Source organism: Mustelus asterias, chromosome 13, assembly GCF_964213995.1.
Source record: "Mustelus asterias chromosome 13, sMusAst1.hap1.1, whole genome shotgun sequence".
Lineage (NCBI taxonomy): Eukaryota > Metazoa > Chordata > Chondrichthyes > Carcharhiniformes > Triakidae > Mustelus > Mustelus asterias.
Window position 1 is genome coordinate 73,595,939 of NC_135813.1, and position 27,533 is coordinate 73,623,471.

Below are 27,533 nucleotides of genomic sequence, written 5' to 3' on the forward strand. Positions count from 1 at the left end.
AGACTTTGAGGAGTTGTCCCCAGTGTCCTGGCCAATATTTATCCCTCATTCAACACCACAAAAATAGATTATTTAATCATTATCGCTTTGCTCTTTGGAGCTGGTTGTGTGCAAATTAATTGCTGATATTTCCGACACTAAGCAGTGACTATGCTCGAAAAGTACTCCCTTCACTAGGAAATACCATGAGATGTACACTGATCATGCGAAGTGCTACATAAATGCAGGTCATTCATATAGTTAGTTACTGTATGAATATACATGGAAGTGTTAAGTTTATCATGTTTATTTTACTGAACTACCCTATGTAAATAAACCAAGATCTGTATGATAAGTTTTCTAATTTATTTGTGGTAATCTTGTGGCTCATCGGTTAAATTTATTGCACCAACAGTCCAATTTGGTCTTAACTTAATCAGCAATAAATTTAAAGGACAATTTAAAATTTACCTCTATATAGCACATCTCTGTACACGGTAGAACCCCAAAATCATATCAAAATGTTGCCTGTATTTGTGGTTGGTAGTGGAGAATCTTGCGCATTTTCTTCACAAAGATCCATCCTTCTGAGTAGAAGGTGCTATGTGACGTTCTTAAAGTCATCAAGGGCACCATTGAATCACACCAATGCACTATTTCCTCGTCACACCCCCTTAATCCTGATATATGCAAACTGCCAGGTTTACTAAATTCAACCTGTTTGGTGCTTTGTGCTGCGTGGCAGTAGAGGGCACCCTTCTCCCTCCACTTAGTGTAGATTGAGACACTACAGAAGGTGGCCCAGTTTGAGAAAATTATGTAGCTCTCGAGGCAGAAGTAGGAACGTTCTTCATAATCTGGTCTTTAGTCTTGGCCTAGTGCTAAAAGCTGGGTGGTACATTAGCAGCAGCCCCTTATATAAGGTATAATGCCAACCATCAAAACATGTTCCATCCGAAGATATAGAGTAGCTACCAAAACCTTAGTGGAACAGACGAGACCCATCTGGCACTAACCTAGCTGGTGAATAAAGTAGCAAACCATAACTCATGACACAAACCATAAGTCATGACACTCACTAATCTGGACATCTTCAACTCCATTAATTCAGCAAAATCCACTGAATGCCGCAATGTGCCATGTATACTATGAATGCAGTATTTATCAATATGTTAAAATTAAACAATAATTACAGTGTTGAAAAAATTAAATCACCTCGTGCAAAAACAAAATTCCTACCATAAGTACCCACCATATAAACTAGAGTTACTTTCAGTAAAATTAAATTAATATTTCATCGCAGTAGTTTAACAACTCAACCAAAGTACATTTTAGACCCATTCATTTACTATTGTATTTCATATGTATTAAGAGAGCAGAGGGGGTAATTTAAACTCTGGTTGATTACAAGCAGAGTGTTGTTGTTGTCTAGAGACCCAGCTATTTCAACACCCAATCTCATTTATGTACTCTGGGCATCCTGATACAGTTTACTGATTGTGGGAAGGTGGAAGATTATCTGGCTCCCACACTGAACCTACCAACAGTCAGAGCCTATGTGTGGTGAGAAGGAATGGCAAACAATCTTGGGTGAAGGTACTCTTATGGGACAACGTTATATTGTAAGCCCAGGTGGAACATTCCTTCAGTCCGCACCAAAAAGTGCAATGCATTCCTTGGTCCATTTTTTAACAACTTTAAGAGATATTGATTAGGCCACTTGGTGCTTGATATAACCCCAATTTGCATAATACAAATAACCTGCGTAAAATAGATGGGTGCTCCAGACATCCATTTCAGCACCCTACCAAAGATGGCTCCAATTAGTATGTGAGCATAAATGGTGTTATCAGACACTATTTTTGGGGTGCTGATGACTCATTTGCTTCAAATGTCAAAATTGGCTCAAATGTTTTGTTAGTTATGTTAAATGATGTTTCTCTTTTGTCTTCAATACATAGGACCTATGTTAGCATATTGAAAGCACTGTCCTGCCTGAAGGAGGTGGATTCTGTGGCTACCCAGGCGAGTAAGAATTGTGTCAGCTAAAGCAGTAACAAAAATTGAGCAATGCCACTGCCATCCTTCCAGGCAGAGACCTAGAATAGCAACTCTCTTGTGTTTGTCTGCAGATTTGCTACAGCAGAAGCCTGGGAGAAAGCAGTACAGTTACAAAGGTAAATGATCGTATAGAACATAGCAAACAGCAAAATTTCTGTTAACTCAGGAGGAGCACTTGTGCTGGATAGGCCACTCAACACCTGCTTTCCAATAGGAAGAGTGTGAATAAGGCACACACTGCCCATTGATATCTGAAAATTACGGTTGGATCTTTTTAAATGGTGTAAAATCCCAGTTAGCTTGAGGAAAGTGGGTACTCTCGTCGCCCATTTTCAGCACAGGTCAAAAATAGCCACAGCTGGAGCATCAGCAGAAACAGAGGAATGCTGCATTGCAGTTTTCACAGTGCCTGCACCTGCCTGGTCAAGACCTGAAAATCACCTCACTTCTGTCCTTCAGCAGAAGAGCTTTGGCAGGAATTGGGCAGTGAAATTGAGAGAGGGGTAAATAATGTTTCTCCAAAAGTATTTGCTCAATTGTTTGATTTTGTTCTCCAGCAGACCACATCATTTAAGATGCCAAACATTAATATATCTTCTGGTGGGCAGACAGAGAATCAGTTCAGTTAATGCGATCATAATCAATTATTGCAGTTATTAGTGTATACTGTTCACCACAAATACTATTTGAACCTTAAACATTTAAGAAAACATACATTCTGCTTGGTGTAATGCTGCTAAAACTACAGGAGATGGCACTGTTTCAATGTTAAACTATCACCGATTTAATAATTTTTAATTTTTATTCAGCTTTTTAAAATATATATATATTATCTATATAGTAGCTTGAAATAAATTCTGTTTTTCACAAGTATCTTCTAAAGCTCTTTCAAACCGTAGAGAGCACTCACTACTTTTAGTCTGCATGTTGGGACTGTCCCTCCTGTGTAAAATCCTTTGTTAGACTATAAACCTTGTCCTGGAGTGTCTGTGTGTATGCTCAGTGATATCATCAGTGGATACATGCAGAGACTGCACAACTTGAGCCTGACAGCTCGCTTCCTGTGGAGACAAAATACTAAACTACATATTGAGCACAATCCTGACCTCATACTTTTTATGCTTCCATATGAACCACTGATCCAGAAGCTTCAAACTGTTTTTGCAATTCTAAGACTAGAAAACTGAATCTAGCTTCCTAACTGTTATTAGTGCAGTGAATTAACTTTGATCTTAATATTTACAAGTGTATTGATATAAGTCTCTGCTTTTTTATTGTTGATAGAGAACTGGATCTATTCTTCAATTTGGACTTCTGTTTTTCTATTCATTTATGGGATGTGAGTGTCAATGGCTGGTGTCAACCAGCATTCATTGCCTATCCCTAATTTACCTTGTAAAGGTGGGGGTCAGCTGCCACCTTAAACCGCTGCAGTACCTGGGTGTAGGTACACCCACAGTGCCTTTAAGAGAGAGTCCCAGGATTTTGACCCAGCGACTGAAGGAAAGGCGATATATTTCCAAGTCAGGATGGTGAATGACTTGGAAGGGAACCTCCAGATGGTGGTGTTCCCAGGTATTTGCTGCTCTTGTCCTTCTAGATGTTAGGTGTCATGGGTTTGGAAGATGCTGCCCAAGAAACCTTGGTGAGTTCCTGGAGTGCATCTTGTAGATGAGACATATTGCTGCCACTGTTTGTCAGTGGTGGAAGGATTGAATATTTGTGGAACGGGGCAGCAGTGAAGCGGGCTGCTTTGTCCTGGATTGTGTCAAGCTTCTTGAATGTTGTTGGAACAGCACTCATCCAGGCAAATGGAGAGTATTCCATTACATTCCTGACTTGTGCCTTGTCGATGGTGGACAGGCTGTGGGGAGTCAGGTGAGTTACCTGCTGTAGGATTCCTAGCCTTTGAGCTGCCCTGATAGCACAGTATTTATATCATTAGTTCAGTTCAGTTTCTGGTCAATGGTAATCCCCAGGATGTTGATAGTGGGGGAATTTGGTGATGGTAATTTTTGTTCTTTGTTCTTTGTAATGCCATCGAATATCAAGTGGTGATGGCTAATCCTCCCTTGTTGGAAATGGTCATTGCCTGACATTTGTGTGGCGTGAATGTTACTTGCCACTTGTCAGCCCAAGCCTGGATATTGTCCATGTCCAATTGCATTCGGACATGGACTGCTTCAGCATCTAAGGAGCTGTGAATTATATTGAACATTGTGCAGCCATCAACGAACATCCCCACCTCTGACCTAATGATGGAAGGAAGGTAATTGATGAAATAGCTGGAGTTGCTTGAGCCTAAGACTCTACCCTGAGGAACTCCTGCAGTGATGTCCTGGAGCAATCACCACAACCATCATCCTTTATGGCAGATATGACTCCAACCCACGGAGGGTTTCCCCCTTGATTTTCATTTGCTCCAGTTTTGGGCTCCTTGATGCCATACTCAGTCAAATACTGCCTTGATATCAAGGGCAGTCACGCTCACCTCGCTTCTGGCATTCAGCTCTTTTGTCCATGTTTCAACCAAATCTGTAATGAAGTCAGGAGCTGAGTGACCCTGGTGGAATCCAAACTGAGCATCCATGAGCAGGTTATTGTTGAGTGAGTGCTGCTTGATTGAGAGTAGACTGATGGACCAGTAATTGTGGGTTGAATTTGTCCTGTTTCTTGTGTACAGAACATACCAGGGCAATTGTGGGGTAAATGCCTGTATTGTAGCTGTACTGGAACAGTTTGGCAATGGGTGAGACCAGTTCTGAAGAACAAGTCTTCAGTACTATTACTGGAATGTTGTCAAGACTATTTCTTGATTTTTTTTAAAAAATTACTTTTACGGGACGCAAGTGTCGCTGACCGTTCCTAACTGCCTCTATTTGAGTTTTTATTTAGTTCAAATTTTTGGGTCTCTGGATTACTTGTCCAGTGACAATACCACTGCCGCCCATATCACGTAGAATGAATTTAATTGGCTGAAGACAGACATCTACGATGCTGGAGACCGCGGGAGGAGGCTGAGATGGATCATCCTCTCAGCACTTCTGGCTGAAGATTATTGCAAATGCTTCAGCATTATCTTTGTGTTAATATTAAATATTATATTTGTGTTAATAAATGGATCCGAAATAAATTTCACTTTGAAATATCATATTTTTAGTGTGAACAGTGATTTGTGAGAGCAATTTAATAAGATTTGTGTTTAGTTTTTGAATTTGCTGTTTCACCTGTTACTCTCACTGCTATTAGCCATATTGCTCACAGATCAGAAAGATAAATTGGACTTAAGCATGTTCAGGAGTTGAGTAAAGAAGTTCTTGTTAGACCTTGGTAGTTTTCTCTTACTGTCTTCAATCTACCCTGTCATACAATTTGGATCAACTAATAGGCAATTCTTCTCGTTCCTTGCCCAAGAGCCCAATTTTATAGTGTCTCTTAATGGTAAGTATTGCCCAGCTTCTTTAGTCCTTCAAAGACATCCACATATGTTCCACTCAGGCAAGTAAATGGATGGTGTTCAGGAGCTGGAACCAATTTTTCCTCCCTAACCCCGGGTTACTGAGTGCAATTATAGTGACCTGCAGCTGAGATCAGCTGATCACTACAAACCCAGGATCAAACCAGGGACCTTTCTGGCCTGTGTAGATCACCAGACTCAAAGTTGTCAGGGAATTCTATACAAATGAATTCACGGTAGGTCAGCAAATCATCATAGGGTATTAATTTGCATAGTAACAGAGACGGTCTTGTTTTCGTAGTGTCAATAAACAAAATACCTTTACCTACTGTGCCAGAAACTATTAAAAATCAAATCTGTGTGCATAATTTTCTCATTCTTGTGTTAATTCTTTAACACTGACAACTGAAAGCTTTTACCAATTTTCAAAATGCACGCAGCTTCTCTTTAATGCTATGTACAAACTGCTTTTATGCAAGTTCCCAATTCTGAATTGTATAAAGCTGGATCAGAGAGAACAAAATTATGTTTCTCCTTTCTGAGGTTCTTCAGACAGCACTAATTCACAGTTCAGTTATTGATAACATGTTCAATATTCTTCTCTCCCTCTTGCCACCACACCCCCCCCCCCCCCCCGCAAATCATCACTTCCACCAATTAGACACTTTTTGAAACAATAAATAGTTGAGCTCACATTTTGATTCAGAAATTATACCATGGTTTTCTAAAATATTTCAGATTTCTTTATCATGAAGACAGATATTTGCAATTGTTGGCCAGGGTTGATTATATTTTAATATATAAGAACTTTTATTTTTTACATTTCAACTCTAATGCACTACTCACCTACACTTTATCTGGAAGTTGAGGATAAGCACGTCAATTTAAAGGCAAGCCTATTAACTTTGATTATAACTATAGAAACCTTGATTTCTATATCCTTCTATATTTCTATAGCTAGAATTTCAGTTTTGTTATGTGATCCTATCCAATAAACATGAAGAAAAACAACCTATTGCATGAAGAAGTCCCAGTAAATTCTGGAATGCACTTTTAATCTCCTGATCTGCATGCCAATGATTTTGGTTCGTACAAAAGCACATAGCAGGGCGATTCTGCTTGCTGTGATAAAAATTAGTGAAATACCTCAATCGGAGAGAGATCTACTAGATATTCCCTTTTTGTGTTTATATATTTGAGGCAACTATGGCAGGACTGCATTTTAATTGCCCAAAGTGCAGAGAAGTCTACCATATAGGGTGAGCCAGACTGGATCAGAAGGGATGGTTCACTTCAATGGAGGACATCAATGAATCACGTGATATTTTACAACAGTTCAGCAGCTTTCATGGCACATATTCTGGTGCTAGGGTACAAATTGCAACACAAATTTAATTCACTTCCATAATCAGCCATGCTGGGATTTGAACTCAGCCTCTGGCTTGTTGGTCCCGAACCATAACCCCTTGATTACCATATGTACTATTGCGCATAATGTGGGTATTTCTTGCATTAAAAATGTAAAAGACTGTAGAATGTTGCTGGAAATCTGAAATAAAAATAGAAAATGTAGGAATCACCCTAGCAGGTCAGACAGCATCTATGGAGAGAAAGCGAGTTAGTGTTTTAGGCCAATGACATTTCATCAGAGCTCTGTGCTTATGCTAGTCATCTTTTTGCTCGAGTTGATTGTGCTAAGATTGGAATATTTTTCTATCACAGTTCATGGGTGCCGCTGGCTAGGGCAGCATTTTCATTGTCTACCCTTAATTGCCCTTGAGAAGGTGATGGTGAGCTGCTGCCCTGAACCACTACAGTCCATGTGGTGTAGGTACAACCACAGTGCTGTTAGGGAAGGAATTCCAGGATTTTTGACTCTGAAACTGCAAAGTCAGAATGGTGAATGACTTGGGGGGGGAGCTGCAAGTGGTTGTGTCCCCATGCATCTACTGGTCTTTTTCTTTTAGGTGGTAGAGGTCACAGGTTTGGAAGATACAATTGAAGGAGCCTTGGTGAGTTGCTGCCGTTGTAGACAGTACACACTGCTGCCACCGTTAATCAATGGTGGAAGGGTGGATGTTAGAAGTGGTGGGTGGGGTGTCAATCAAGCAGGCTGATTTGTCCAGGATGGTGTCGAGCTTCTTGAGTGTTATTGGAGCTGCACTCATCCAGGCAAATGGAGAATATTCCATCACACTCCTGACTAGTGCCTTGTAGGTAATGGACAAACTTTGAGAGTCAGGAGGTGAGTTACTTGTCACAGAAATTCAGAGCCTCGGACCTGCTCTTATAACCACAATATTTAGATGGCTGGTCCAGTTCTGTTTCTGGTCAATGGTAATTCTAGGATGTTGATAGTGGGGGATTCAGTGATGGTGATGCTATTAAATGTCAAGAGGAGATGTTTAGATGCTCTTTTGCTGAAAATAATCATAGCTTGGCGCTTGTGTGGTGCAAACGTTATTTGCCACTTTTCAGCCCAAGCCTGAATTTGTCCAGGTCTTGTCTCATATGGACAAAAACCGCTTCAGTATCTAAGGCAGTCCTCACCGCTATCAAAAACAAAGAAATCACTTGTATTCATATTGTGCTTTTCACAATTTTGGGACATTCCAAAATGTTTTACAACCAATTAAGTAATTTTGAAATGTCACCACTATTGTAATAAAACACGGCAGCCAACCTGTTGGATTTAAGTGAATGTTTAAGCTGCTGCATGGGGTGTCAATCAAGTGGGTGGCTTTGTCCTGGATGGTATCAAACTTCATGAGTGTTGTTGGAACTACAGTCATTCAGGCAAGTGGGAGTATTCCATCAAATTGTGGCTTGTAGATGATGGACGGACTTTGGTGAATCAGTAGGTGAATTACTCACAGAATTTCAGGTCTCCATTCTATTCTTTTTTGACACAATATTTATAGTCCGTTTAAATTTCTAGTCATGGTAATCTCCCAGGGGGGTGATGATATGAGATTTAGAGACAGTAATGCCATTGAATGTCATAGGGAGATGGTTAGATTTGCTCTTTTTGGGGATGACCATTGTCTGTGTTTTGGGTTGGTGATGGGAAAGATAACCACATTTCCCACTTCTGCCGAAGACAAAAAAATACACTACCACACTGGCTGATTGATTAAGAGCTCATGAAACACATGCCGGACATTGGCGCAGCAAAGCCAGCGGGGGTGGGAGTATGGTGAGTACCAGGTCCAATGGGGACTTGGCAGGAGGATAAAAGGCAGTTGCATCAGACCACAGAAGGCATTGGAGGAAAATACAGGGAGCTCTCCAGAAACCATAGCAACAGCACCCAAGGGACACACCAGGTGGCAGCTCTCCCACTGGTTTTCTGATGACTGTGTGCACACTCATGGAGACACTGAGCGCCGGATGGGACAGACTTATGCCCTAGGATGCAAGTGGAGGCCACACTACCAAACCAAGAAAACCTGGGCAGAGGTGGCACCTGAGGTCAGCGGGCATGACGTAGTGCATCATTCATGGATAGTGTAAGAGGTTCTGAGTTGGGTATTGTCTAAGAAATTACAAAAGACACATCTGCCTGTGCATGTTAAGAACAAAGAACAGTACAGCACAGGAAACAGGCCCTTCGGCCCTCCAAGCCTGTGCCGCTCCTTGGTCCAACTAGACCAATCATTTGTATCCCTCCATTCCCAGGCTGCTCATGTGACTATCTAGGTAAGTCTTAAACAAGGTCAGCGTGTCTGCCTCCACCACCCTACTTGGCAGCGCATTCCAGGCCCCCACCACCCTCTGTAAAAAAACATCCCTCCCCATTAAGGTTTGGAGGTGAGATCTGAAGCCCTGGATCCATCTCAGGGGCAGGTGTCAGGAACTTCAACATGGTTTGCGAGGGAAAGGGGGAGAACATGGCACGGTTTTATAGGTGGAGGATTGTGTAATGAGGGTTGCGACCATTGCACTCCTTAATAAGCTATAATAAAACTGGTGGTGGGGTGGCTTACTTTGTAATCCTCACTAAATATGAGGTGGACACCCTGGAACCTGAGCGCAAACGCGAAGGAAGGTCCTCAGGTTGCAAAGAGGCAGGCATCTTGGTGATAGGTAGGAGTCCAAAGGTCAGAAGCAGGACAAGTGGTGAGTGAGAAGAATATAGAGTCATTTCATCCCTTATAAGGATTTATTTTAAAAAGAGTTCCCAGTTATTCAGCAATCACAAAGCCATTGTGATTCCATTGATATCAGTCTAAGCCAGCTGCTGAGCATGGACATTGACTATGTGATGAGTGATTATATTGACCAATAGTCCTCCTCCCTCCCTCATCCTTTAGAGCCAACCCCAGACCCCTTCATTAACAATAGAGCAGGCATTGATGACAGATGCACCCTCTCTCTATACCAATTACCAGTGCAAATACAGGCTGGTCAGTTGTCAATAGCGCATCGGCTCAGTTGGTACTGCACAGTGGTGAGGGCACATCATGCTTGCATGAGGAGCTGGTGGAGACAAAGTGCCCAGGGTGCTGGCAGTTAGAGAACTACTGGAGACCAGGACTATGCTGAGTCCAAGACAGATGATGAACCTCAGGTTATCCAACAGAGGCAGATGTTGAATGTCCGAGAAGATCTGGCAGAGGTACCTGAGGGTCTGTGTGTCATGGACAAGTCCACGTATGATCATGAACACTACGTTGAACCTGAGCACCGAGCGTAAAACCTCCATTGAGCAAGTGGCAGCTCTCGTGGAGAGGCAGCTCCAGGAGCAGAATCAAGCGTCCTTGGAGTTGCATTCAGAATTGCAAGACCTCACACAAAGCCAAAGTGAGAAATGGATGCGACCCCCTGTCTATGCTTGGTTCCCATCATCAGTGATGAGCAGGGAGATGCAGCGATACGTTATGCTGGTGGCAGAGTTGCCTGTCATCTCTGTGGGGGTCCCCTCATGGCACTCCAGATGAGGCCGGCGGCTCCTCTGCCCCCTTATCAGTCACCACGCCATCTTCTGAGGCTACAACAGCAGGAATGCCCATCCTTGTCGCTGGGCGCATCCAACCTGCTCAGGCACTAGGACGGCCACTTGAGGCAATTTGTGTAAAAGCTCATGGAAATGTGACAGGCAATGGAGTATCTTTTTGTCAGTTAAAATAACTTCGGGTCCATTATTTTCCCATGAAAGTCGATTATAATTCTTTTCTCTCATAATTTTAGGTATTAATGATGATCATTCTTGATTACAGTTATTTCCACATGCCATGCCTTCCATCATCCTTTACTTTGGACTAATAGATAGTAACTATTAATTTAATATCCCTGGTTTGTGTCACATTTAATAATACATGTAACTGCTATGTAAGTAATTGCTTTACATATTTCACTTCAAAATGTTTTGTTTTTGACCCTTGTTTCTGGGTTAAGTTATTGGATTCCTTTCAGGTCACTTAGGATACAGAAAGAAGGAAATCATATGTTACTGCTCAAAATGACCTTAAAACAGTGATTCTCAAACTGGGATCGGTTAGGAACTAGAAATAAGTTTAAACAAGTTATATGTGTATTCGTCTGTTAGGAATAAGGTGTAGCTTTAATTTTTTTTTCTATTTGTGGGTTTAAAAAGGTGAAACTTGGGATCTAATTTCATTTTAGAGTGGAGAAAGCAGGTCTGGAGCTGTTTAGAAACATAGAAAGCTACAGCACAAAACAGGCCCTTCGGCCCCACAAGTTGTGCCGAACATATCCCTACCTTTTAGGCCATAGAAACATAGTTGTTTGTACAACCTGCATTTTTAATGAGGTTTTATGACCATTGAAGTAGTTTTGGGAAGTTAGAAAAAACAAAGTAGAGAAAATTTGCGATGTCACCTAGTAACAGACATCTAGAGCGAGGGACAACAGGAGAACAGAAAGCAGTTTGAGGTTCAGTTGGTGATTATGCTCTAAGATGAAGATGTGATGATACTGTGCTATTAATATATGTTATGTTTAAGGGGGCATTGTTTTAAGATTCAGTGGTTTGTTACAAGCAGTGGGTTTGTCTGGAAGTAATGCAGCAAATGCTGGAATGCAGGATAAGTACTTATTTAGCAGAAGACTTAATGAACTTTTGTTTACCAGAGGTAAACACCCCTTGGGGTGATTTTGTGATTAAAGTAATGGAAAGGTGAGTTTGATATACAGGATCAATATAGTCGTGTGATACAAGAAATAGGAGGAGCTCGGTTTGTAGCTGAGAGAAACAGCTTTCTGAGTTCAGTTGCTGGAGAGGGCTGTTTAAAGATAAAAGCCTATAAGCAGCTTTCTCTCTCTACAAAATCTCTCTGGAAGTTCCAAAAGTTATTAAAGGTTAAAACAAGTATGCCTAGATTTAAAAGATCCTTAATTTGTCAGTGGAATTATTCCTGGAGTAAAGCATGCTTTCCTCACATTTATGCCAAAACAGAAAATTTGTTGTGGTCCAGTCTGACTTCATAATATAGGTTTCTGATCCAGTACCCTAATAAAGGGGGCGGTTTAAATCTCTCTATCTGGACATACTAGCAGATTGCTGAGGAAAATGAATCTCAGGATCTCAGTTGAGTTGCTGTAAAGTTCAAGTAACGGTGAATATCGAGTGAGTTCTGGATCTCGAAGGAAATACCAAGTTGTCAGCAATCTACTAAGAGAGGGAGCAGCTCCTAAAGGAAAAGGAGAAAGGTCCTAAGAAGACCTTTAAATCAAAGGAAAAGATCAGGAATCTGGAAAAGGTATGGTTAAGTGAAGTCAAGAGTGAAGAGCCAAAGAAGGCTCCCAAGTTTAAAGAGAGGAAGCTGCTGGAAGCAGACTTAAAGCCAGTGGGCAATGAAAAACCAAAGATCCAAGGAACCTGCCGAAGGTCTGTAACTCCTTATTATGGGCCTGTAAAGCAGTGATGTTCTCTTGGTCAGGCTAAGTATCTGAGTGTATGTGTGGAAGGCAAAGCGTGAATGTTTATGATGATCCAGAAGAGAGGACCATCAGAAGGAAAGCTTCAAACCCTGGAGATGGATCCTTGTTGAAGATATCCTAGTTAAAAGACAGAGCTGTGAGATTGGTTGGTTCACAGTGTGACAAGTGTCTAGGGAGAATTGATGAGACATCCATAGCATCTGTGTGGGAGGGCATCTGTCACTTGGTTTCAGAGAGTAGTGTGTCTGACCGCAGGTTGTCTATTGGTTTACTAGACTGTGTGCTTAACGTGAACATTGGAGTCTAAGAGAGATTTTGTGCCTTGTGTTAGCCTTAGAAACATGTATATATCAGTTAAGGTAAGTTAGGTTCTATCAGACCTGCTACCACCGTAGGATCTGACTTGTTCAGTAATAGCACCAACTGGGATTGCAACAGAATCAAGAAGTAATATGAATGGGAGCTGTTACTGCCATGGCGCAAGCTGGCCTCAATCTGTTGGCCATCCTAATTATAAACAAGATTAATCCTATTCCATAAAGGTGCTGTATGGTGAAGTATGCAACAAGCATATTGCTGGAAATGAGAGTTTACCTTTCAGCTGGAGGGTGAATAAAAATGTTCAAATCATCAATCACATCTATGTTCACTATATCAGACAGCCTTGGTGAAATTTCATGTAAGCCCCTTTAATAAGACACTGATGAACTTTACAGTCAGCGATGTAAATATGCTTCTAGTATTGTAATTTAGCTGGAGAGTTCATGATTACTAATCCATTTGAAAAATAAGTTGTTCAACCAAAAAGAATTGAGAACCTCTGCCTTAAAGGAAAAGTTATCCCTTTATAGTTATTGCTGGTTGATAAGGCAACCTGCCTTTGTGATGATGCCTTCCTTCAAAGGATGTTAAATATAGCTGCTAAAAGCAAGTTGCCCACTTTTTACTCCAGTAAAATTTTCAATTCCTGCAGCTACCGTTGCAGCCTGTACATTGGAATGTCCTAATGGAAACTAAATTGCCCTATTTTGTGGTCTGAAATTAAGTGAAAGTTATCAGGACTGGTTTAAATACACTGAAGATCAAATACACTGAAGTGCCTAGGAAAATATCCCTTATAGAGGAATGTCTACATTAATTATATCCTTCCTAATTGGTGTCAAGTATAGTGTGGATCTTCTAAACAAAACAGAGGTGAAGGATGAGGATACAGTGCAATTATGTAGCTACTTCTGTTCAATATTTTTCTGTAACCAACTTTCATAGACCATTCTGTTGCTTTTAAACCTGATTGCACATGGTTTTCAACTTAATGTGACATTGTTGATGAACAATTTTGCAACTTTCAAAGATTGGTTCTTTCAGCTAGCACATGCATGTTTTTAATAATAATCACCCCGTAATATTACGTATAAAGAAAATGATTGATTACTATGCACACATCATTTCTGAATCAAGAAGGTGAATGGACAACTTTTGACTAGGTCTTTGTAACAACATTCTAAGCTGGATACCAGACAGTTGATGCAAGTCATGTAAATTGCCTCATCTTCCAGTTTCTTCTGCCTCAGTAGAGTGCATTGCTTCTGTTCAGTATCCCGCCAATCAGCTCCAATTGAGCAAGGAACCCATCTTGTGGGGAATGGCAGTGGAAAACCGACATTTGGTCATTGCACACTGGTGCACGACTTAACTGCGTCACTGATCCATCTGGAACAGTTCTTCTTTTGTTTTATGCTAAAATCATTCCTATTATTCATTTTGGTTACAAAAGTGATGCTATAACCCACAGTCTTCATGAACAAAATGTTGAACCAAGCAATATCATAAAGCATTGATGAATGGATGTCATTCTTTGATGGTTTGTATTATGTAACACAATTAAGAGAATGATGCTGGCACCATCTCTCGTTTTCTCTTGTCCATAATGCATCTGAGAGAATTCAGTGATGGTATATAATTTGATTGGTATTTTTGAGCATTAATATCTCCCTTTAATAATCTACGGTAATTTTCAAAATGTGACATTATTTTTACATTAACTGCACTGTCATTACTAAACAGTGACACTAGCTTTCACGTGTGCTCAGTGGTGCACTCGTGCTGCAGGTGCTGTCATCAGTACACCATCATTACTGAAAGTGCCTGGCCTGCTGCAGGCTACTGCCCACTCACCCAGAACTGTTGGCAAACCAACATCAAGACTTCAGCCCAGCAGTGTGCTTCTCATGGTTTGGATTTAAAATATGCAAATTATTTGCAACACTTTTAATAGTCACTGATTGCATTACTTTTTTGAGCACACCCTCACCTACCCTCGAAAGTTTACTGGTATATCTAATAATAAATGTTTACTTAAACAAATTATATTCCTCATCTAAGTAATTGCTTTTTAGTAATCTGGTTCATGCTAGAAGGATGCAAAATGAAACTAATTCGGCCACAAAGTATACTTTGTAAAGTCTAAAATATGAAAGGATGTTTAAATGATTTTATGTAGCTTTGTTTATGTTTTAATTTTCTTAATTTAAGGAATGTATTTTGTTCAGAAATAAATCAAATTAATAATTGACAATTTGAGGATTTTAATATTTTGATTCTTTTTTTCTTTGAAGTGAAAGATTAGTACATATTTTGGAAGACGCAGTAGGTTGTGACAAAAGGAAAATTATAAATATCAATCCAAGTTCCACAACTACTTCTCCACTACCTACAAGACGCAAGTCGTGATTGATGGAATACTCTCCACTTGCTTGGATATATACAATGGTTGCAGCTACAGTGATGGCAATCCATTCTACCACCTCAAGAAACACCCACGTCTTCCACTACAGGCATACGGTAGTTGCAGTGTATGGTATCTACAGGATGCATTGCAGCAACACACCAAGGCTTCTTTGGCGGTACCTCCAAAACTTGTGATCTAACTTGTGACTTGGTGCATGAGAACATCACAGTGCACCATCCCAACCTGGGCACATATTGCAACTCCTTCAGCATCACTAGGTCAAAATCCTGGGATTCCCTATGTAAAAGCTTGGGAGCACCTTCACCACATGGACTATAGTAGCTCAAGAAGATGGCTCCAGCTCATCACCTTACCACAGCAATGTTACTAGGTTTGAAAGCTAAGCCAGGCATTTTCCTACTGAGCCAATGGGAGAACATTCATCCCAGATTCTAGTGTGCACCAGTTGGAAGCCAGTTATACTGCAGCTCCAACAGAATCAGGAGATCAGGCTATCTTTCTTTCAGTTGGGGATTACATATATCAAGGGATACAAAAGAATATCAACAACTAAAAGGAAAAGTCTAAATCTTAAAGTGATCATATTTTCCACGGTATGCTGAGTTGGGAAATTGAAATGAGCTTTCAAAATTGAAGTTAACCCCACAACCTTGTAATGGACATTGCAGACAATTTGTTTGTCTTGATGTTGCATCTTATTTAAATATCAACCTGGGAGGAATTATTGGATGAAGCCTCGGAGTCTTTTTAAGGAAAGCGTATTCAATTAAAATTCCCTTTGTCCTTATTTGCTGCCTATTAAGACGAAACAACCACACTGGGTTTTTTAAAATGTGTATTAATCTGTGAATGAATTCTTGATTGCTAATATGCAAGTTTGATATTGAGCAGCAATCAAAGATCATTCAAACTTGGAAAATCAGATGTCTCGGGGTGGGGGGGGGGGTTTGCTGCAGGTTGTGATTCAGTGATTTTTGTTTTACCCTCGCATGTTCCTTTGTCATTTGTGAATTTACAGTGATTTCTGAAATCAAGACAATTATCCAAAAACTTGCAATTTTACCATAGGATGTTAAGTCCAGAATAGAAGTTTTGACAAATTCTGTAATGTTTTAAATTCTAAAGCTACTCAGAATGTTTATATATTTTTAATAAATTTCACTTTGAGGAAACATGGATTGGTGAATTGTGCTGGCCATATTTGTTATTTGCAGCAAGTGAAATTTCTTGTCATCTTCTGTTTTCTTGTATTTGTGAGCAGCCTTCGCAATGTTATTCTTGAAAATAACATCTGCAAACTTACAAGGCCACAAGAGTAAGGGGCAGGAGATTTGGAGGGGATTTGAGAAAAACATTTTTAATTCAAAGGGTGGTGGGAATCTGGAATGCACTGCCTGGGAAGGTAGTGGAGGCCAGAAACATTACAACGTTTTTTAAAAATTTGGATGAGCACTTCAAATATCATAACACTCCAGGATATGGGCCAAGAGCAGGAAAATGGGGTAAGCGCCTTTAGTGGTAGTTATTGTCAGTGCAGACTCAATGGGCCAAAGGGCCTTTTCTGAACTGTGTGACTCTATGACCTGAAGCCAGCACTTTGAAGCAACTTCCTTTCATTTGTGTTTTAGGCACAGGTTAATATAATCAAAGAGCTATGACGCTTAATAACTCTTTGAGCAGCTGTCAAAATGCTGAAGAGCACATTTTCTAAGTATTGGTTTAGTCAACAATTATGTTATTACTTTAGAATTACATAGAAAGTACAGCACAGAAACAGCCATTGAGTCCCCCCAGTCCTTGCCAGTGTTTATGCTCCACTCTCACCTCTTCCCATCCTTCCTCGTTGAAATATACCAGCATTCTCCTCTCTTTCCTTCTCCTTCATATGTTTATCTGGCCTTCCCATTATATATGTCCATATTGTTCACCTTAATCATTCCTTGTGGCAGCAAGTGCTGCATTCTCAGAGTAGAGAAATTTCTTCTGAATTTCCTATTTTATTTTGTGGTGTCTATCTTATATTGATGACTTCTAATTTAGCTCTTTCACACAAGTGGGAAACACTTTCTCTGCCTATTTTATCAAAACCTTTTAAAATTTTGAAGACCTCTATTAAGTCACCTTCAGCCTTCTCTTTTCAAGAGAAAAGAGACTCACGCATTACTTCATTGCCTTATATGTATAATTGCACAGTTCGAGCATCATCTTTTGTCAATCATATTCTCTCTCTCTGATGCCTCTGCACCCCTTCTTCATAATATGACGACCAGAACTGTATCCTGAGTGTGGTTTAACCAATGTTCAATACAGTATTAGCATAACTGAGTACAAGCCTGCATTTAGCTTTGATCAAACTGTGTATCTTTCATGGCCTAAATCTACATTTCAGTTTGAAGTGTTGTCCTAGATATTGCAAAATCAACATCCTTTTTCCGTGCATGTAAATGAATGGAAACTAATGGAATATGAGCTTCACGAATGCAACTCAAATAAAAACAAAAGACAAAGTTGTCGCGCACTAAAATTACATACGTTGTGGGCCGCAATACAGTACTGTGATAATAGCTTTTGTAAGATAACAGTGGGCCACCAAAGAGTTAATCTTGCCAAAAAAAAAATAATTGATGCATTTTGCTGTGAGCAAGTATTTGTCAGAGGGAATGATTATTTTACTACACTGCTTTTGAATGTTTTCGAATTGTTGTTGGCATTGGTTCAGTTACATTACCCAGGTCTGCTGACAGCTGATTTTCCAGTATGTAAAACAGCATTTGCAGTTAGCTCTTAGATGTGGTCAGTGTGTAACACAGCAGCGGCTGAGCAGACCGATTATACCGCCAGAATAGTCAGCGGCGAGATAGCAGACAAAACATCTGTGTCTCATTTTCATATCTAGCTAAATAAAATGACACAAAAACACACAAGCAGACTCGGGGGTAGTTGCGTGTTTCTCCTGGGAATGAGAAAAGCATGTTGGAGAGATGCAGGTTATCAGAGAACCATGAAGACAATAATATAACCTGACACATTTGAAATGAGACACCAGTTGTCATGGCAACGGCTCACGTGGGAGTAGATCTCGAGAGACAGCTATGAGATGTAGTATAAATGATGTTTGATTAGAACTTAAATCATTTAGGCTCATGGAAGATAGGCCTTTTGTCAGCATGGAACCTTGGGTCACTTGTAAAGCGACTGGGCCTGAACGTATTAGCCTTACACGTGGTCCTGGGGGTGAAAGGGCATGCAGACTGATTAGTTTGCCCTTCTCCACTTAGTTTTTCATAACCTTCTGAGTACTAAAGCATCATTTCTATACCAAAAACCACTTCACATGTAAAGAGACCATTTACTCTTGATAATAGAAGTACTGTTAACAATTTAAAATTTAGAATATTGAGCTGCTTAATGTAGTATTGTTTAGGGTGGTTTTGTGTTGTAAAAGCTTTTCTATATGTTACAGCATTTTTTGTACAGCAACATAAATCGTTCTGAAATAGTTAAGGAAGTGGACGCCACTATCCCTCACTCAGTGTGAAAATAAATCTCATTGCAGTGTGCATACAACATTTCTGTCCTTGTAATTTAAACTTTAAAGACGTTGAATATCTTTTAAGTTCCACTTTGCACGCACAGAACAACTATTATTCATCTTATTTGAAACAAAATTCTGGCAGCATCTCCAATTTGCAATTAATGTAGTTGCAGTTTATTTTCTGTGTTCCTCCAGGCTGCTGGAAATTGCATGTTTCTTTTATTTGGTGGCGGCAAGTGCAGAAATGTAGCGTGTGCACCGCTTGCCTGAAGGGCCGTGTCATTTGCAGTGTTTCAAGTAATGAATCCTGGATCTGGGCTCTCTTAGACAAATGACCTGTGGCCTAGCGGCCGTTTGTGGACCCAAATGATTTTGTCAGCTGTCACTTTGTAGCCAGAAAAATGTCAAAGCCTGTGGACAAGTGCTGCATGAAAGAATTTCTACCTTCCATTAAATATTCTGTGCTAAATAAGCCCTAGTTATCTAATAACCAATGTGATCCTAGATTAGAAAATTCCTTTGGGGTCCAGCATGCAGACTTAACTCTGTATTTTACGTTAATTTTCTGAAAGTACTATTCAAAAATGGGAATAGTATTATCATCTAGAATTTCTGTTTATTCTGCTTATGGAAGGTTGCATCATGTTTAAATGGCAGTAACTTTTCTTTAAAATTTCATTTAATTTCATGTCAAGTATCATTTGTACTGTACTTATATTTAATATGCATGTTATATTTATTCGCATTCTGCTTTTCATTCTCTTTGCATTCTAATTCCTCCGTGTCCCTATTTTTAGTGTATAGTTTAACAAGTTTACATCAAATCCCTGTCCACTTATTTTTAACACATTTAGCGCAGAGATAAAATTAAACCTCTGCGTGTTAGTATAACTACCATTTTTTTTTAAGTGCTGCGTACTAGCAAGTAGGAGCTAAAAGGCCAATATGTCTGCAGATGTCTCAACTGGAGATTGTTTCTGACCACTTCAAACAGCTAACGGGTAGGGGAATCAAAGCTTCGTTTGTGTTTGTTTAATTAGCAAAAAGAAACCTTTAATTAACATTGACAAAGTTAATCATGTAGTTATCAAACATTAGTACTTTGCACACCTGATTGGTGAATTTACAGAAGGCAACACGGGCAATTCCTGTAATGAAGAACACACTAAAAATTCTTCATTAGTAATTTAATAAAAGTTGAAGGATGATGGCTTTTTCATTAAAGTAATATATTTGTACCAAACCTAAGATTTTAAACCATGTTAGTTTCTTCCTTTGATTAACTTGCTGCACGGTGTACTATATAAATGGCAAACTGAATGTTTCATTAGTCAGAAGCTTGCTACTAAATTCATTTCATATTTCAAAGTTCAGTGAAGGACTTGATCACATTGTGAACTGCACACTTACACTCCACTTCTGGCTTCAAATCCATTCTCATTGATGAGATGGAAGTCTTTTCCCCCCTCTAGTGACTGTATGACTTTGAATAGTCTCGATCCAGTTCCATTAAGTGTGAGCCAGCAATACAGAACAGCCTAAAGTTCAGTTTTAATTCAAATCTCAAGCACAAAGCGCAGGAAAGGTGACTGGTATAGGAAAAATAAAAATATCACATTCGTGCAACAAGGCTTCTGAAACTGAAGTTCCAGCGAGTTGTTGAAGAGTAGCGGGAGCTTTATTCTGCATCTGGTCATGCTGTACCTAATGTGGGAGTGCTTGGTGCCAATGTAGGATATGCAAAAATAAAGCTTTCCATTCCCAGAACTGGCATCTGTCACCTTATTGAGCACAAAAACAAAATTGGTTCAATTTTTATTGCACTAATTATAATTACTAATATTTTGGCAGACTATCAGGAAAACTGTTCACTGTGAGACTATGAAACAAAGCTAAACAATTTGATAAAATTATTCCATAGCCACTCCCAGCTCATGCTTTCAGGTTGTGGAGATGAGGGCATGTGAGGCAATAGGAAATGTAAAAATATAAGCCTCGTGTGCCCAGTGATCCCTTTTTCTCAGGAGCCAGAATAGAAATGATTTATCAATGACAGCAAATGGGTAGTGTAAAATATGAGAGTAGCGATTTGCTGGGGACAAAGCTATCCAGTGGTATCAGAAGTACTGAATTTATGAAATGCAAGGTCACAAGGTATAAAACTTGATATTGTTTACTGAAAAAATAAATCAATTTTTTTTCACTTTGCTTAATTCTTCCAATTTTCTCCCATTCCTTTGCTGAAGGCGTCGATTCTTATTGGCATATGTTTATATTGTTGCCCGCAGCCCATTGCCATCTTACCCAAGTGACTTGTCGCTAAATGGTAAAGTGTTGCCAGCCTGTTCAATAATGTAGCGCATCACATCCAAATCCAATATTTTCCACACACATGCACACGCACACGTTCACTTGCACTATCACGCTCTCTTTCCCCCCCCTCCCCTCTCTCTCCCCCCTCCTCCCCTCTCCCCCCCCCTCCCCCCTGTCCCCCCTCTCTCCCCCCTCCCTCCCCCTCTCCCTTCCCCTCTCCCTCCCAGTGATAATTATTGGATAACAATCAGATGGTCCCAAAAGACAATTGCACCACATCTGGGATTCAGCATGGACCAGGTTTTAAATCTGGTACTTTTTGATCTTTATGATTTGGTGCTATGTGACAAGATGTCAAGCTATTCATATCCTGGTTTATACTGTATCTATTTAATAACTCACTAAGAATTTTCTGTACGTTATCCGAAAAGCTGAATTCTTGATCGGATTGCTCATTTGTTTAATATTGCACTTGTATACCACAACTATAATGGATTGATGTTTTATGTTTTTAAGTTTCAGTTTTCTGAATTTTCTTTATTGTTTTGTAAGGGATATGTGATTTCTAATCTATAATCTTTGAACTTAATTATTTTCTGCATACATCTCATGCATAATGCCAATAAGTAGACACAAAAAATACATAGATACACCTCTTGTTCCAAATTAATTTTTGTACTAAATGTTGCACGTCTATGTGCGTGCACAGGAGAAGGATGGGTTGAGGAATCACAGTTAACCTTTTAATTATTGCCTTTCATGCATTTGCAGCACAGTGGGATATTCTTGAAACAGGTTATATTTGGTGAAATTGGGGTTCTCATTGCATTACATGCTTTTTTAAAAAACTGTTTAAAATAAATGTAGACAAACTTGCTTCCATGGTGATGAAAATACCATTTTTAAATAAAACCATTTAGAGTCATCCCCCCCCCACAACCACACACACACATATATATATAGGAAATTTCCAGGTTCAATCTGTAGTCAGTGCTCAGTTAGCGAACTCAGCCAGGGCATGAAGAGAAAAACTACATTTGGCTCAAAGCCCTGGATTAGGAGCAGAAAATCAGCAAGACTTCCCACTCCTAATTGCTATCCAATCCTAAACTACCCCCTGTCGCTGAATAATCTGCCGGCACTCACTCTAGGCCCCAGCCTACTCCCGAAGAACAGCCACTTCAACGGGGTACAGGAGAACAGCTGCCACTGGTGGAACAGTGTACCTACAAAGAATGCCTTCAGCACTACGGGGAGAAAATGAGCAGAAGGGAGAAACGGTTTCTTGCATTAATTGGGAGCTAATGGAAACTGAGCATATAGTTAGGATACTCAACTTCAAGTGCATGTACAACCTTTTTGTCGGTTCCTTCAAAGCATTCTCCATTATAAAACTTTGGAGGTGCGGAAAACTGCTCAGTGGACTGCACAAACTGCTTACACTGCTGATACAGAAGTCAGATCAAACCGTTCACATTCACTGTGATCCGTATGCATCAGATAGCAAACATTCACTTCCAGGCCACTGTTTAGTCCTGTGTGATGGGTTTGATCAGTGAGTTTAACTCAACTGCTGTTGACAGTGATTCATGGCCAAGGCAAACCACTGATTTTCTGATAGGAGCCTTCACTGCACAAAATGATGTGCATCACAGATCTGTATAAGAATTCTTTAAGCCCTGCAAGCGGTAGCAGGTTTGGTGCACTTGAACATTAGTTGTTCTCTGGAAGTGCTAAAATCATTTTGGCATGTGAATTTTCCCACTGTCTGCCTGATGTATGCCAACTAAACTACTGAGATATTCATTCATATCACTGTGGTATAAAAGACTGGCATCATGCCAGTGTGGCTTCTGTGCTTTTGGGAGGCAGTTTGCTTCTTCCTTCCAGAATTTCGGTGACTGGGGCTTAACCCTTCAACCTCCCCTTATTGTGTGTGTTGTAAAGCTCTTGTTGCACCATTTCTATTGTATAAAATAAATTGTTGCAGATTAGAGTTTTAACCCTCATTTTTCTTGTCGCAGTTGTACCACGCTCCTTGCAAGTGAGCTACATCTCGGTTGATGGTTTTGTAACCCAGAGTCGGCAATTAACTTTTTGCAGTTACAGTGCACTAAAATTCACATAGGATTCCAACAACTTATTCTATCAACTCACGCACAGAAAAGACCACCTGCCAGGTGTGGTTTGCACAAAGTAAGATATCTTTGGGGCTTTTTTGGAACAAATTAAACAGATGAGGGAAAGTCATTTGTTAGAATCATAGAATCGCTACAGTGCAGAAAGAGGCCGTTCAGCCCATCAAGCCAACACCGACAACAATCCCACCCAGGCCCTATTCCTGTAACCCCACATATTTACCCTGCTAATCCCTCTGACACTATTTACCATGGCCAATCAACCTAACCGGCACATCTTTGGACTGTGGGAGGAAACTGGAGCACTTGGAGGAAACCCACGCAGACAAGGCAAGAACGTGCAAACTCCGCACGGAAAGTTACTCGTTGTTACCCCGCATCCTGTGATTTCGAATGTACAGGGAAACCTTCCTTATCTTTCACTTCACGATAAATTTTATTCAACATATTTTAAAGTGCTAGTGTCCTGTGCCTTCTGTCCACCCAAGAATGAAGGAAATTGCCAAATAGTTACTGTGAAATTAAACAAATTCAAGGCATTGTCAGCAGGCATTCCATTTACCAGCATATTAATGCAGGCAATAATTTTAAATAGTACCCTAGAGTTCAGAACTTGATAATGAAATATCAAAACAAAGCAATGTACTAATAAATGCAATATATAAAATCCAGTGAAATATCAGTCTTTTGTGTGCTTTTTCATTCTGTAATCTTTTCAAAAGTTTCTGTAAAAAGTCTCCCTCACAGAATGTGGCACACTGGAATCTGAGCTCTCTCTCGTTCACTATCTCTCGTATTCATCAACGTAACTTCAACTTACAAAATCAGGTTTTCTTTAAAAGTAATGTCAATCCACCGTGATTTTTTAAAAAAACAACAGTATTATGACAAAAGAGATTTCATATTCTCTAACTTTAAACTGCAGTATTAATGGTTTAACTGCTATAGATGCTTGCAATACAGTTCTAAATGCCCACTCTATGGTACTGAGGTTTAACCTATAGTAATTTAATTGGAAGGTAGGAACTGGGAAAGACCAGTCAACCCCTCAGCCAGTTGCCATTCTGTTAGTTCATGGCTGCTCTAATCCTCAACTTGCATTTGCTCCATATTTCTTGACTAATAAAGATCTGTAGACTGCAGCTTTGAAAACCTCAATGAAGCTCAGCGTTACAGCCTTTTGGGGAGAGTTCCAGATTTCATCTAACCTCTGTGTGAACAACAATTTATATTGTACCTTTGACATAATGAAACATCCCAAGATGCTTCAGAGTACCTTTGTAAAGCAAAGTATGCCACCAAACCTTGAGATAATAGGTCAGATGACCAAAGGATTGGTCAAAGCTATAGATTTTAAGTGACATAAAGCAAGGTGGAGAGGAGTTAGGTGCATTGCAGAGCTTGAGGCTTAAGCAACTGAAGGCATGGCCATCAATGCTGGAAAAATTAAAATGGGGATTGTCAAAGGGCCCCAGTATTAGTGTGCAGATATCTTGGAGGTTTATGTGGCTGGAAAGGGCGGCACGGGAGCACAGTGGTTAACACTGCTGCTTCACAGCTCCAGGGTCCGGGGTTCGATTCCCGGCTCGGGTCACTGTCTGTGTGGAGTTTGCACATTCTCCTCGTGTCTGCGTGGGTTTCCTCCGGGTGCTCCGGTTTCCTCCCACAGTCCAAAGATGTGCGGGTTAGGTTGATTGGCCAGGTTAAAAATTGCCCCTTAGAGTCCTGAGATGCGTAGGTTAGAGGGATTAGTGGGTAAATATGTGGGGGTAGGGCCTGGGAGGGATTGTGGTCGGTGCAGACTCGATGGGCCGAATGGCCTCCTTCTGCACTGTAGGGTTTCTATGATTCTATGAAAGTAGCAGCAGTGTGTACCATCTACAAGATGCACTGCAGCAATTCACCAAAGATCCTTAGACAGTACCTTTCAAACCCACAGCCACTTCCATCTAGAAGGACAAAGGCAGCAGGTACATGGAAACACCACCACCTGCAAATTCCCCTCCAAGCCATTCACCATCCTGACTTGGAAATATATCGCTGTTCCTTCATAGTCACTGGGTCAAAATCCTGGAATTCCCTCCCTACTGGCATCGTGGATCAACTCTCAGCACATGGACAGCAGCGATTCAAGAAGGCAACTCACCACCACTCTCAAGGGCAACTAGGGATGGGCAATAAATACTGGCCAGCCAGTGACGCACATGTCCCATGAATGAATAAAAAAAATACAGAAGTAAGACATTGCTTGATCAGGAGCCAGTGTAAGTCAGCGCGAAATAAAGAAGTGCTTGCTTATATCACTTCAAAATGAAGTGTCTCTAACTTTTACGGATGGGTATGCCCTCCTCTTTCACCAAAGGAAATCATTCTTCCTTAAATACACTATGGAATCCTTTTTGGAAGTCTTATGACTAGAAACTGTTCAAGTCCCACTTCAGAACTTGATGAACACAGAAGGTGTGTTCATAACATGGCCCAACAAGTTGTTGATCAGCCTGTGAATCCTTCCTGATGGCAGGTGGGAAGAGCTGGAGTGTTCCCTGCTCAGTCATACTGCAGAATGCAACAGCAAACCAAGCATAATCATGAACCAATCCAGTGGAAGTCTCCAACTTAGGGTATGGTACCTGAAGGATGAAGATTGAATTATTTAATCATTTTAAACACCCAGAATAGATCGCTCCTTGATCTACTTTACTCAAGAGGATACAAGCCACATTTGTGCAACCTGTCGTCTGCACTCACTCCTAGACTAATACAACCTTGTTGACATACAGTCCCCAGAACTGATCACAATATTCAAGATGGCATTAGAGAACTGAGGTACAAGTTACTTGTCTTTGTATTACAACCCCATAAGATAACGGCAAACATTCTATTAGCATTTTTGTACCTGTCCAGTAGCTTCCTTATACGTTTCTATAGCTAGAAACAGAGGAGGCTATTTGTTCCTTCTCGCCTGTTGTTTAAGTCCTTTTCATAGGTATTTTTAAAGATTTCCATTGCAATTTTTTTGTGATTTTATATACTGTAAATTACCTATTTGAAAGCTGTAATTTAACTTTCCATATTCTGATAGTCCAAATCAGCTTTGTTTTTTGGGATGTAGGCACCGCTGCTGAGGCAGAATGTTTCCTATCCCTATTTTGCAGTCTCCAGAAGGTCAGAGACCGGATGTATCCCAGACGATGCTTTTCAAGGATCCCTTGGAAGTTCCAATGCTTCGGCTGTCCCCCACCCCTTCTGCTTGACCCCTGACCCTCCAATTCTCCAGGACCGTATGACTGACCCTCCAACTGACCTTCTGCTCACTCCAGCTGCATCTCAACCCTCTGGCTCCACCATGACCCTTCAACCCTTCCCCCAACCCCTCCAGCCTCTAAGTCCCCATACTCTTCTGACCCACTGTCATTTTTCCCTCAAGTCCCTTGTATCCCACTCATCCTCCAACTCACCCCCCCACCCCCCTCCCCCACCAAATCCGCTGACTCCCTTCATCAACTCTCCACCTGCCACTTCCCACCCCCCCCCCCCAAACCTGACTTTGCTACTCTGCCACCTCACCACTTGCCACCCTGCCATCCTACCCACCTGCCACGTTACTCAGCTGGCATCCTACCCACTTACCTCACTCACACTCATTCACTAACATAGGGTAAAGCTAAGGAAATGTCCCAAAGCTTTTCAATATGTTAGTGAATGAAAACTTATTAAACTGCAGCAGTAAGTGCCATTAAAAGGGAGACGTAGCTTGGTTTCCTCTGACGATTCTGTACTACAAAAGACGACTCCCAGAACCATAGCATTTCTTGAGCCACAGGGATGTACACATGGGTCTAGCCTTTAAGGATGGAAATTAAAATGTGAATTGGATTGAATACAGAAGTAAAAAGGTGGGATTATACAATGGCAAGCTGTAGATATTCAATAAAACTGCATGGTTCATTGTCATGGCATTTCTGGAAAGGCCTGGTTCGGAAGCCGGAACTACATGCTGAGGGACACACTAAAGCTTGGGACAACACCACAGAGGGGAAGGTCGCTATCTCAGACCTTTCATTCAGCCACAGTGAACCGAGGGGTGTAGAACTCCCTCGGGCTGTATGACTCTTTGAATGCATACAGTGAACATTACATGTCTCTCCATTGTATTGAAGCACCTCGGAGTGCAACTTGATCTATGTGGACAGCTTTCAAATACCTTTGCACCATTTGCAATGACCATTTTGAAATGTCTGTAGTGTTTCTTTGACTGTATTGAAACTTCTCAGTGCAACATGATGTATGTGGAAAACCTGAATATTATTGCACTTTGTGGCCACTTTGGAATATTCATAACGTTCTTTCAGATATTTTATAAATAAAGTATATTTTTGAGGGGAAAAAAGTCCGGAA

The 27,533-nt window shown here is 40.5% G+C and overlaps 1 protein-coding gene across 2 annotated transcripts in view; it reads left to right on the forward strand.

The window, feature by feature from the left end:
• rbm19 (RNA binding motif protein 19) overlaps positions 1-27,533 on the forward strand; it is a 238,010-nt gene that overhangs the window by 203,007 nt on the left and 7,470 nt on the right. Inside the window, exon 25 of one of the 2 annotated variants that reach the window (XM_078227006.1) lies at positions 15,016-16,327. The exons of the other annotated variant lie outside the window; for it this stretch is intronic. The gene's annotated coding sequence lies outside the window, so the exon portion shown is untranslated. Of the gene's footprint in view, positions 1-15,015; positions 16,328-27,533 lie in introns of those variants that run through there. 2 annotated transcript variants of the gene reach the window in all.